The sequence below is a fragment of the Trichomycterus rosablanca genome, chromosome 18 (genome assembly GCF_030014385.1).
Source record: "Trichomycterus rosablanca isolate fTriRos1 chromosome 18, fTriRos1.hap1, whole genome shotgun sequence".
Classification (NCBI taxonomy): domain Eukaryota; kingdom Metazoa; phylum Chordata; class Actinopteri; order Siluriformes; family Trichomycteridae; genus Trichomycterus; species Trichomycterus rosablanca.
Window position 1 is genome coordinate 5,214,181 of NC_086005.1, and position 10,600 is coordinate 5,224,780.

Below are 10,600 nucleotides of genomic sequence, written 5' to 3' on the forward strand. Positions count from 1 at the left end.
CCTGGTAATTCTATACCAATTGGGTGATGAATGAAATTTACTTAAGACTACACATTACAAACTTCATTTTATACAGAAGGACATTTGGACATTGGACATTTGTAATTTGTTAATTCTCCTAATTCTCTTAATCATTTGACAACAAATTTACAATTAAATGCCTGCAAAACACTCCCAAGTTTTTTCCCCAAAATGAGTCTGGCACTCTTTTCAGATCGTAAGTTAGCATAGAAATCATAAATAACCGTAGGTTTAAACCAACCAACATTGAAATTCTTGGAGAAATAGTTGCCTCTTACCATCCTCATCACTGTGTGTGGGGGCAAAATACACAGGCATCCTTTTTAAAACAGGTTTCTTTCATTATTGTAGTGGATATGAGCATTTTAAGCATGTAGCTCTTTTTTAAATAGTCTTCCCAATGCTCATGAATGACCAAGGCAATTTGTCCTCTGTGTCAAACACACACATTCTAGAACAAGCATTTGGTGGGATTTTTAAAAGAACTTTCAAACTAAAATTGAGCTAATTAACTAAATTTGTATGTTTTTAACCCATCTTTATCCATTGTGTATGTGATTCTTAATCTTGGGTATGAATATTACTATATTACGGACCCATCAAATCAAGAAGACGTCCTACAGCCAATTGTATACGGCTTTCTCGTTCTTGTCCTTTTGACAAAATATTGTACCATTAAATTTTGTATCATTAGGCATACTGGGTTTGATCCTTAACTCCTATCACTGTCTGAGGAGTTATGCTTGTTCTTTTATTTCTGCCTGGGTTCTCTTCAGGTTTTCTGGTTTTCTTCTACCTTGATACACTTTCCAATAAATATGTGACTGATTGTTTATCCCTGGGTGTCCTCGGTATTGACTGACTAAATGATGTCCTTTAATGGACTGGCTCACACTTCAGTGTGAATTATTAAGCAAAACAACTTCTATTACTTCTTCGAAAATAGTTGTTTTATTCTTATTTTAGTGATTTTAAAGTAGTTATGAACTATGACTTGGCTTTAATACAAATCCTAGTGTTCATATTTTCATCACAGTTGCTGTCAGTTATTCACTTTGACTGTATAGGCTCACTGCTGACTGGCAGAGTCACGGCCTGCTGTTGTTTACATTCATGGCATTTAACAGACGGGTTTATTCATTGTGACTTACATCTGTGATGCAGTTCAAGAAATTGATAGTTGAGGGTCTTGGTTAACGGTCCAACAGTGGCAACAGTGGTGGTGCTTGAACCAGCGTCCATTTGATTAATAGTTCTGCACTATTAGTACTACGCAACCACTGCCCCACTCTGCCTGCTATTTTCTTATACTTACTTGACAAATATTACAAAGGCCACAGCAACTAAACAGTTTATGTCTTGCAAAAAATATACACCGACGAGGCATAACATTATGACCTATGACAGTGAAGTGAATAACACTGATTATCTCACCAGCAAGTGAACATTTTATCCTCAAAGTTGATGTTAGAAGCAGGAAAAATGGACGAGCGTGAGGATTGGAGCCAGGTTGACAAGGGCCAAATTGTGATGGCTAGTCGTGGGTCAGAGCAACTCCAAAACTGCAGCTCTTGTGGGGTGTTCCCAGTCTGCAGTGGTCAGTATCTATCAAAAGTGGTCCAAGGAAGGAACAGTGGTAAACCGGCGACAGGATCATGGCCGGCCAAGGCTCATTAATGCACGTGGGGGGTGAAGACTGGCCCGTGTGGTCCGATCCAACAGATGAGCTACTGTAGCTCAAATTGCTGAAGAGGTTAATGCTGGTTCTGATAGAAAGGTGTCAGAATACACAGTGCATCGCAGTTGCAGGGCTGTTTTGGTAGCAAAAGGGGGACCAACACAATATTACGAAGGTGGTCATAATGTTATGTCTGATCGGTGTATATAATTGTTTTGACTAACTTAATTCAACTTGTTCTTCTCACTCGCAAGACACAAATATACAAATTGAACAATGAGAGTTTAACATCCATGTCGAACATTTCACAGCCCACAAGTGATTTTCTGGCTATGCACCAAGCCACATTCTATATGCTAAATATTGTTTAACAAATATTGGTAGTGCAAGTATTAATCTACAGCATGGTGTGGTTTGGAGTGCTGCCTATTTTAATCACTGCCATTTTTCTCTTTTAATCCTGCTTTTATGAGGCAAAGGTTGGCTTATAAAATCCAAACTGAGTTTTATTTCCACTTATCTTTAACTTAAAATACCTTGAGTTTTGATAGACTTATAATTACTAGAGATATGGCCTGACTCTTTAAGGCTAGTGTTCAGTAAACTTTTGGGGTTCTGAATGTACTGTTAGAATTTAGAGTTTGGTGCAGGAAACATAACACCACTAAACCATGTTCACATGTTTTGCAGATTGTACAGGCTTTTGGGATTGTGATGCTGTTGTGATTGGTTTGCTACATATTAAGACTACTGGTACCTGCTAAATGCCATAAATGTAAATGGTACCAACTAAAGTCTCTGAACCATGCTGGTGACAAATTTTCATTTTTTGGTTGGTTAGACACTTTAATATTATTCATGCAGCATTCCAAGATGCATTGGATGGCTCCATATGGTTTCAGGTTCGTTAATGAGTTGCTTCATTGTATTGGTCAAACATGTTTGGGATGAGGTGATTACAGCTGCTTGCAGCAAGGGTGTTGCGGTGGGGACGATGGTTAAAAATAATAATGGTGTCTGCAAGTTAGATAAAATATATTGCAATCTAAAAATTTAACTTAATGTTGCATCAAGGTAATGTGGGTATTTTTAGCATTTTAATATAAACTGTGGTTACTCAAGAGTGGCACAGTGGTGCAGCTGGTAGACTGAGTACTGTGTGACAACTTGGGGAGTTTTGCATGCTATATTAGTGTTCGTGTGGGGTTCCTCTGATGGATTGTCCACTCTGAATTGCTCTAAGATGTGTCTAAGTAAATGCGAATGTGAGAGTGTTATGCCCTGTAATTGACTGTCACCCTGACCAGGCTGTATTCTCATCTCGCACCCACTAATTCTGGGTGGCAGCAGACTCACCATAATCCTTACCAGAAAAAGTGTAAAATAGAAATGAATTAATGAGTGGGGGTTGCTTAGTTAATTAACAGTATTTTAAATGTTTTAGGAGTCTTTACCATTGTTGCAGTGTTGCTTTAAGACAAGGCAAAACGTACCCAAAATAAATGTGGAATATGGATTTTATTATATGGTACAGAGTTTATGCAGCAAAAGTCAATAATATATTTTTAACATTGTGGTCATCAAACAAGCCACAGAATTATAAATAAAGTCTTTATAATACCATTATAACAAAACAATGTAATATTTTGTGTATAGTCTTCACCAGAAATATATAGGCTAGTCTATATAGGACATTGGATATTTTCTCAGAGCAGAGGCTAATCTATAATTAGCCCTCAATGCTTCACAACCTATTTCTCTCTGCAAATGTCGTCATATTCCCACCTTCATTTACAATGTCCTGTACCCAGGTGTCTCTTGTGTACCCTGAAATTACTATGTTTTTTTTTATAAATGTACCCCTATTTCGGAGCAAATGCTGTGTGTAACCCAGAAAAGGGACTGTAAACTGGGAGACAGACCAAGGTGAAGGAAACAAGCCACACATGGCGTCTATCTGCAACAAGAGAAAATGGAGGGAAAATAGAAGAGAGCTAGTACCAGGGTAAAATAGCAGGTTGGAGGCTCATATATGTCCTGTACATCATGCTTATCTTCAGAGGACAGTTCAGTTATAATAAATAAGTTGTTTCATTTATAGGAGAGGTTGCTAATGAGGTTTTCTTGTCGACGATGGGTGGCTTCTATTCCTGACAGAAAGGAACAGCAGTCTTAACCTTTACAAAATAGTCAGTTTTTAGCCACAGTCTGCATATCAGTTATAATTTACACTATACATGTTATTTTAGATGTTATGTAACATGCTAAATAGATTTGAAGGGAACTGCTTCATTTGACAATTATTTTTTAAAATGCCTGTAGACTGATTATTCTATGGAAGCCCATGATTATAAAGCATGTTTACACTGAATTGCAAGACATTAAAAGTGGTCATAGGCTGATTTGGAATTATATTTATTAAGAAGCTGTTTTCCATAAGCTTCCCAATAACATACCTCCTAAATAACACAGACCTGCAATGATCAAGTGGTGAGTTTGTGTTGAATTGTTTGACAAATGGTCAAAATCGCAATCTTTTTTTTTTTTAAATCACAATCACAACCCTAATGAAAAGGAGTTAATTTGTCATTCTTTACAGCCAGGAATAGACTTTTGTGGGCATCCATGTAATTTTTGATATTTTGAGATATCTGACTGCATTTAAACGTGGGGTAGGCTGACTTTAAAGGACCCTAAAGATCGTAACATCTAGATTTGTTGTGTATAAAACTCAGGTTTACTGAAGTAGTCTTTACTGACTTGTTATAATGTGCGTCTGCTCTTCACTATCCCCTGAATAAAACCCACTGCGACCCTGACCAGAAAATGAATCAAGTTAAGCTAAACATAGACATGGCTTAAACAAAAAAGAATATAGTAGAGAATCTTTTAGCAGGTATTTCCTCTTACAGTAAGACACCAGGAGGTTAATAGTAAAGAACATTATAAATGGACACGGTTTTTAGTTTGGGTTGCCAGGTACAAACTACTGCACAGTAAAAGCTTCACTTAGAATCGCCTTTTTATCCCGAATTCCACCATAGCCCCGTTTATATATAGTTTTAGTTACAAATAACTAAAACCAAAATAAAATTGCAATATGTGTTTAATGACTTTTACCTTTTCCTTTCTTTTAACATTGGTAAAACTTTATAATATATATATAGTGTGTGTGTGTGTGTGTGTGTGAGTGCGTGCGTGATTGTATGAGTGTCTGCCGACCTGCAGGCTGATGTCTGACCCTGACAAGGATAAAGCAGTTAGTGTAAATACTGTCATCGATTAAATTTAAACTCTAATGTGCAATAACCATCATTATGAAATAATAATTATAATAATAATAAAACTTTATAATGCATCAATGCAATAATTTCCTGCCTATTCATGTAAGTATATTTATAGCTTACTAGTGAGAATAGGAGTTACAATTATGGAGCTGCAACAAAAACAGTAGGTCACCAAAACCTGAAAGTCAAGGGGCCAGTGCATGACATTTTCAGTGGGGTGCTAAGCCTGATTTTCTAGGAGTCAGTAATGTGTTACAACCATCAGCTTTAAAATACCTAAAGATGAGGACTGAATTAAAATCCAGGCTCATGTGTTTGGGCCAATCAAATAATTAACATATTAGTCTTCAAGACACATGAATTAATACAAAAAGGTGGCGTTGTGTATTTGTTAAATTATTCAAATTATCATTTAATTACAACCTCAAAATCATTAAATCTGCTTAACAAGGGCACTAGGGTTTGCTTAAACGTGAAATTATAATAAGTAAAAGCTTCTCTGCTATGCATAGTTACTTTTACCATTAGTTAATTTTTGCTGGCAGGTGTAAATGCTGTTTTTTTGAACATTTAAAGATTATGTAGGTGCTTTTTTAAGTAAATGACACAAACATTTACACAGTCATTGTATTTTCATAAACTGATATTAATTCTTTTATAACAGCTTCTTAACATTAGCTAACATGAAAGTTAGCTAGTGCTGGCTAACTTAGCATAGCTAGCTAGCCAACTGTTCACGTTAACATTACATACACACTAGCATGATGGTGCTAGTTTATATTTCTCTGATTTTTAACTGAATGTTAAAATGTATTGAGTATGCTGCCCTTCTTTTTTGAATGAATTACATTTAGTTTTATTTATTTCTTTTAGCATTTTTAAATATTAGCCTATATAATAGACCTAGATGGGTAATTCTTTATTTTTTATTTCTAGGTTAACCATCAGTTAACGTACAGTTCATTATTAATATTATTATTGATTTTGTATTAATACACTAAAACTGTTTCTCTATCTTATTTAAAAAATATAGAGTACACAGTTTACAATGGAATTTATTTGTGTTATTGACCCAAACAGCAGCCAAATATTATAATTAATAAAAAAGCCTGAAGATAAAATTCAACTTATTTGTATAGAACACTGATTATTTTATTATAATCTGTAAATTAATGTCAATACAATTACAACTTTAATACACTTCATATTAGTATAGCCTATCTATATTTTAACTAAGTTGCCAAGCCTTTTAATATGCCGAGTTCAACACATTATAAATGTACATTTACACGTATATTTACACATGTACTATATTTATAACTTACACACTCCTCCTCTACGGCAATATTTTATTGAAATAATCTGTTAGAAGTGTCTTGATACTGACAGAAAAGGGTGGAACTGTAGCTATAAATTGTTGAGGGTATGTATGTACATTTGTCATGCTTACCTCGTACATACAGACAGCTAGTAAAAATTAAGTTTCAGGTTTATTGCATTTAGGCTTCATTAACATAAACTGCCTGTTATGTGTGGAAATTGTTACGTCATTATGCATATGTGTATTTATTATTGTTGTTATTATTATTATTATTATTATTAGCCTATATCATGTTTTCATCACCATCACAATCATTGTTAAATACACTTATAGTGTAAAACAAAAACTACTATTTTAACAGCCTTAGTATTTTAAAGTAATTTCACAGAGAACAGTTTAATTTATTTGTTGCTTTAAGATTTTTGTGTTTTTTTCGTAAACTTTCAAGCGATTTCCTTATTGAGGGATTCACTTCTGTTTTATGACATAATAGGGAAGAGTAGAATTATGTCAAATAGCCTCATGCATGTATGGGATATAGGTTAATTTTCTCTTAAACACAGCCGAATTTTTATTATTATGGTTAACAGATGCATACATCTTTTTTACACTGTTACTGTTAACACTGACATATTTATACACATAAATGGTTTAATTTGTCCTCTGATTTTAAAGGATTGTTGATTCATTATATCCTGCATTACATAGTATAAATTTCATTACATTAGAATTGTATTATTAAATTATTTATATAAATAATTTTGTAGCACCCTATGCGCCTTATGGGTTTGTATTACTGTGCTCTGTGTCTGAATGCATTTTAAATAGTAAGAAACATAAATGTTCCAAGTGTTCATCTGTAATACTGTTATACTAAACACCATGCCACTTAGTATTTAGGACTGTTGTATGCCGTTTGGGACGCTGCCCAAGTTTTGTGCCTTCCAGTTTTATTTCCAAAGGAAATTTGCCCACCTTCCGATGGCCTTGGCTCTCTCATCACTCTCCCTCTTAACCCCCTTTTATCACTGTTACTCCAAACTCGAGTCAGCGGTTGTTCACCAAAAACTCATTTGCAGTGTAATTAGCAAAGTATTGATTTGGAGCTGTAGTGGCTCGGATAGTTATCGGTCCGATCAGGAGAGTGTCTGAGTTAAAATGTAAAAATCCAGGTTAAATCAACAACATTTATTTTAGTGACTTGCAGAGAACACAGTGGAGCTAAGCCTTACTTAAGGCCGAAGGGTTTTTGCTTCTTAATCACAGGAACACAAAAATAAGCCTATTTGTGTCATGCTGCGTTATGCATTTAATCCTGCAGTTAATATTGCTTCAAATACAACAGTGAGTGAGAGAAAAAGAGTATTTTAGCAAAATAATAATGTTAAATGTGTAGGAAAAAATCATGAACATACATATGAAATGTTTTAAAACTTAAAAAGGAAAAAACATTACAGTTTTGGGTTTATAAAAACTATGAAACTTATTACAAGAGATCAACATTCTTTAAAAAAAGGGAAGGATAAAATCCTAAAAGATGAAGAAAAGCCTCCACATGCACTATTAAGCATGCACCATGCGTTAGCCTTCTAAACACAACAGGCCTAAGGCTTGAATAGTCTTTACATTGTGTCCCTTATAGTTTATATTGTACATCAAATAGATGTTAATGACCTCGTTTTTAATCATTTTCGTTTCAAATAAATAAGCTATCGGGCAAGATGGCTGAAATATGCACTATTACACTATAGGATTAGCCTATACAGTTGATGGTGACTGCACAATATTGCATTATTAAGAACAGAAACAAACAGAAATGGAAATATAATAAGCGAATGTTTTTAAACCATTTAAACATTTTATTTTGTATTAACATAATTAGCTTAAATGTTTCAAATAGCAAATTAAGTTACATGCATTTTTAAAACATGTCCGACATATCACCCTAAATGTCATTTTAAAACATACAAAAGTAACAACAAGGCGTAAAATATACCCCCTGATCGAAAACATGACGTGGGTGAATCTCCAGCAACAGATGTCCAGGCACAATTCTTGGATTGAATTTATATTTTACAAGAATTGCGTTTGGACAATCAGTTTCTGGAACTCATTTACTCATTCTGGAAATAACAAAAAGTAGGCCATTTGGATTCATAAACATATAAAAAGCAGCATAGGAAAATAGCAGCATAGACATTTTTTTATATATATAATGATTTTTGCTGAAATACATATATACACAATATATACAGAATAATGTATGCATGTATTTTAGTATATATTTGCTAAAATACAAAGTTCTCTATAATGAAGCAGTAAGCAGATATCTGTAGTTTCATATTATCAATACTCTTAAAAATAAACATGAGAGAAAATGTTCTTTAGGTGATGCCACTGAAAAAAGATTTTGTTTTGCAAAATAATCTTCATGGGTGGTTCTCTTACATTTTACATGCAAAAATGTATAAATTAAAATAAATCATGCAAAAATTTATGGTATAACACGACTATAATAAAATCCACACATCTCAAGTAAAAAAAAGAAAGTTCACCCTGGAGATTGCTGCACTTTTTAAAAACCAAAGGCCTGTTGCGTATACTCTCTTGCTGAAATTAAAAGTAAAAGCACTAAAATTGTCATTTTTAAACCCATGTGGCAAGGCGTAAGAAATAGACATTTTAAAGTACAAGATAAATAAGAGGTAGAGTCAGGTGTAGCCTTATTACCCAGAATCACCAGAGATTTACCTTCCTCACGTTTTTTTCTGCTGCATTTTTTAGCACAAGCATTAAATCTGGCACTTTATTTTAAAAAATGAGCAATTCATTGGTGGTGAACTCTTCTCTCTGTAAAAGTCCAGATCTGTGCAGCATGCATGTGGAGCACTTCGCCATTTCTGCACCTGTAAAGGTCGTACAGTCGCGCGTTTCCACATCGCGTCAGTGGCCAAAAAGAAGAGGGGACTCCAAACACCAAGAACTAAAGCACACAAATCCTCCACTCTGTCTCATCTTATTTCTGTTTAGTAGCAAAACAAATTCACAGGAGTGTTAAATAAAAAAGCCTCATGATTAAAGATGTCGCGCGCTCAGAAGTCCGGGAGCCCGCGTGCTGAACGTTATCCTTGCTCGGCGCGCGGCGAAAATGGCAAGAAAAGCGAAATCGCGAGCAGCAGCAGTATCAGTGCAAGGGGAGGGAGGGGATGGATGGATGGAGGGAGGGGTGCTTTTTGGGCAGGTCGAAAAGCCCGCACACGCATGCATACATGCACACACCCCCTTGCAAATGTCTTGATGGGACGGTCTCCTCCGTGCATCCGCTTTATTCTCGCATAAACAATAGCAGTTTAGAGTGGGTCCGATCATCGCCTGGTACCGGGTTTTAATAAGTATGCGCCACCGTTTGCTCGTGATAAATGTCCATTGTGCTGGAGGAGGCATGAATCTGCACCTTCTCCCCGCAAGCGAACCAGCGCGCTACCCGACCAGCAGCCTCTTAAAGACACAACAGCTCGATTTTCTGCCCCTGAGAGACAGTACAATTTCTGCACTGTTTATCCTCAGTACTTTCTGCACTTTTTTTAGGGGGATAGTAAAGCCAGTGCAATGCTGGAACCTGGTACTGACGCAGAACACGCGTGCTGTATGTACTGGGTTGTATGTACGTGTGTGTATCCATCGCCGGGGTGCCCTGAGTCTGAGACCAATACAAATATTGTTATTAATAATAATACAACACAGACTATAATTCTATTACACAACTAATTCCATTGTTAATTGTACTAAGTTATTGTTATATGACACTGTTATGGTTTATTTAGTTTTATAGGCATATGGAATTAAATGCAATTAAATGATATCTGTCAAAGCAGCAATAAACAGCCTGAATTTAAAACATTATTATAATAATTACTGTTGCTGGTTTCGGTAGTGGTGGTAAAATTGTAGAATGGGTCCTACACATTAACACAGGTCTTGAGAACCCACATTTGATCTTCACAATTCTGTGTGGGTTTCGTCAGGTTACTCCGGTTTTCTACCATCACTCAAAACGGAGTGATGGATTAAGATGTGGCCAAGGGAGTGTGTGTGTGATTGCGTTGGATTGGCCACTTTGGCGAGAATAGCTGGGTTAAGGAAAATTAAAACATGCATACATATATAAATAAATAACATTGTTGTTGTTGTTGTTGTTGTTGTTGTTGTTGTTATTATTATTATTATTATTATTATTAAATGAATAAATAACAACATAAATAAATAATTTTTTTAATAACATTTTTTTTAAAG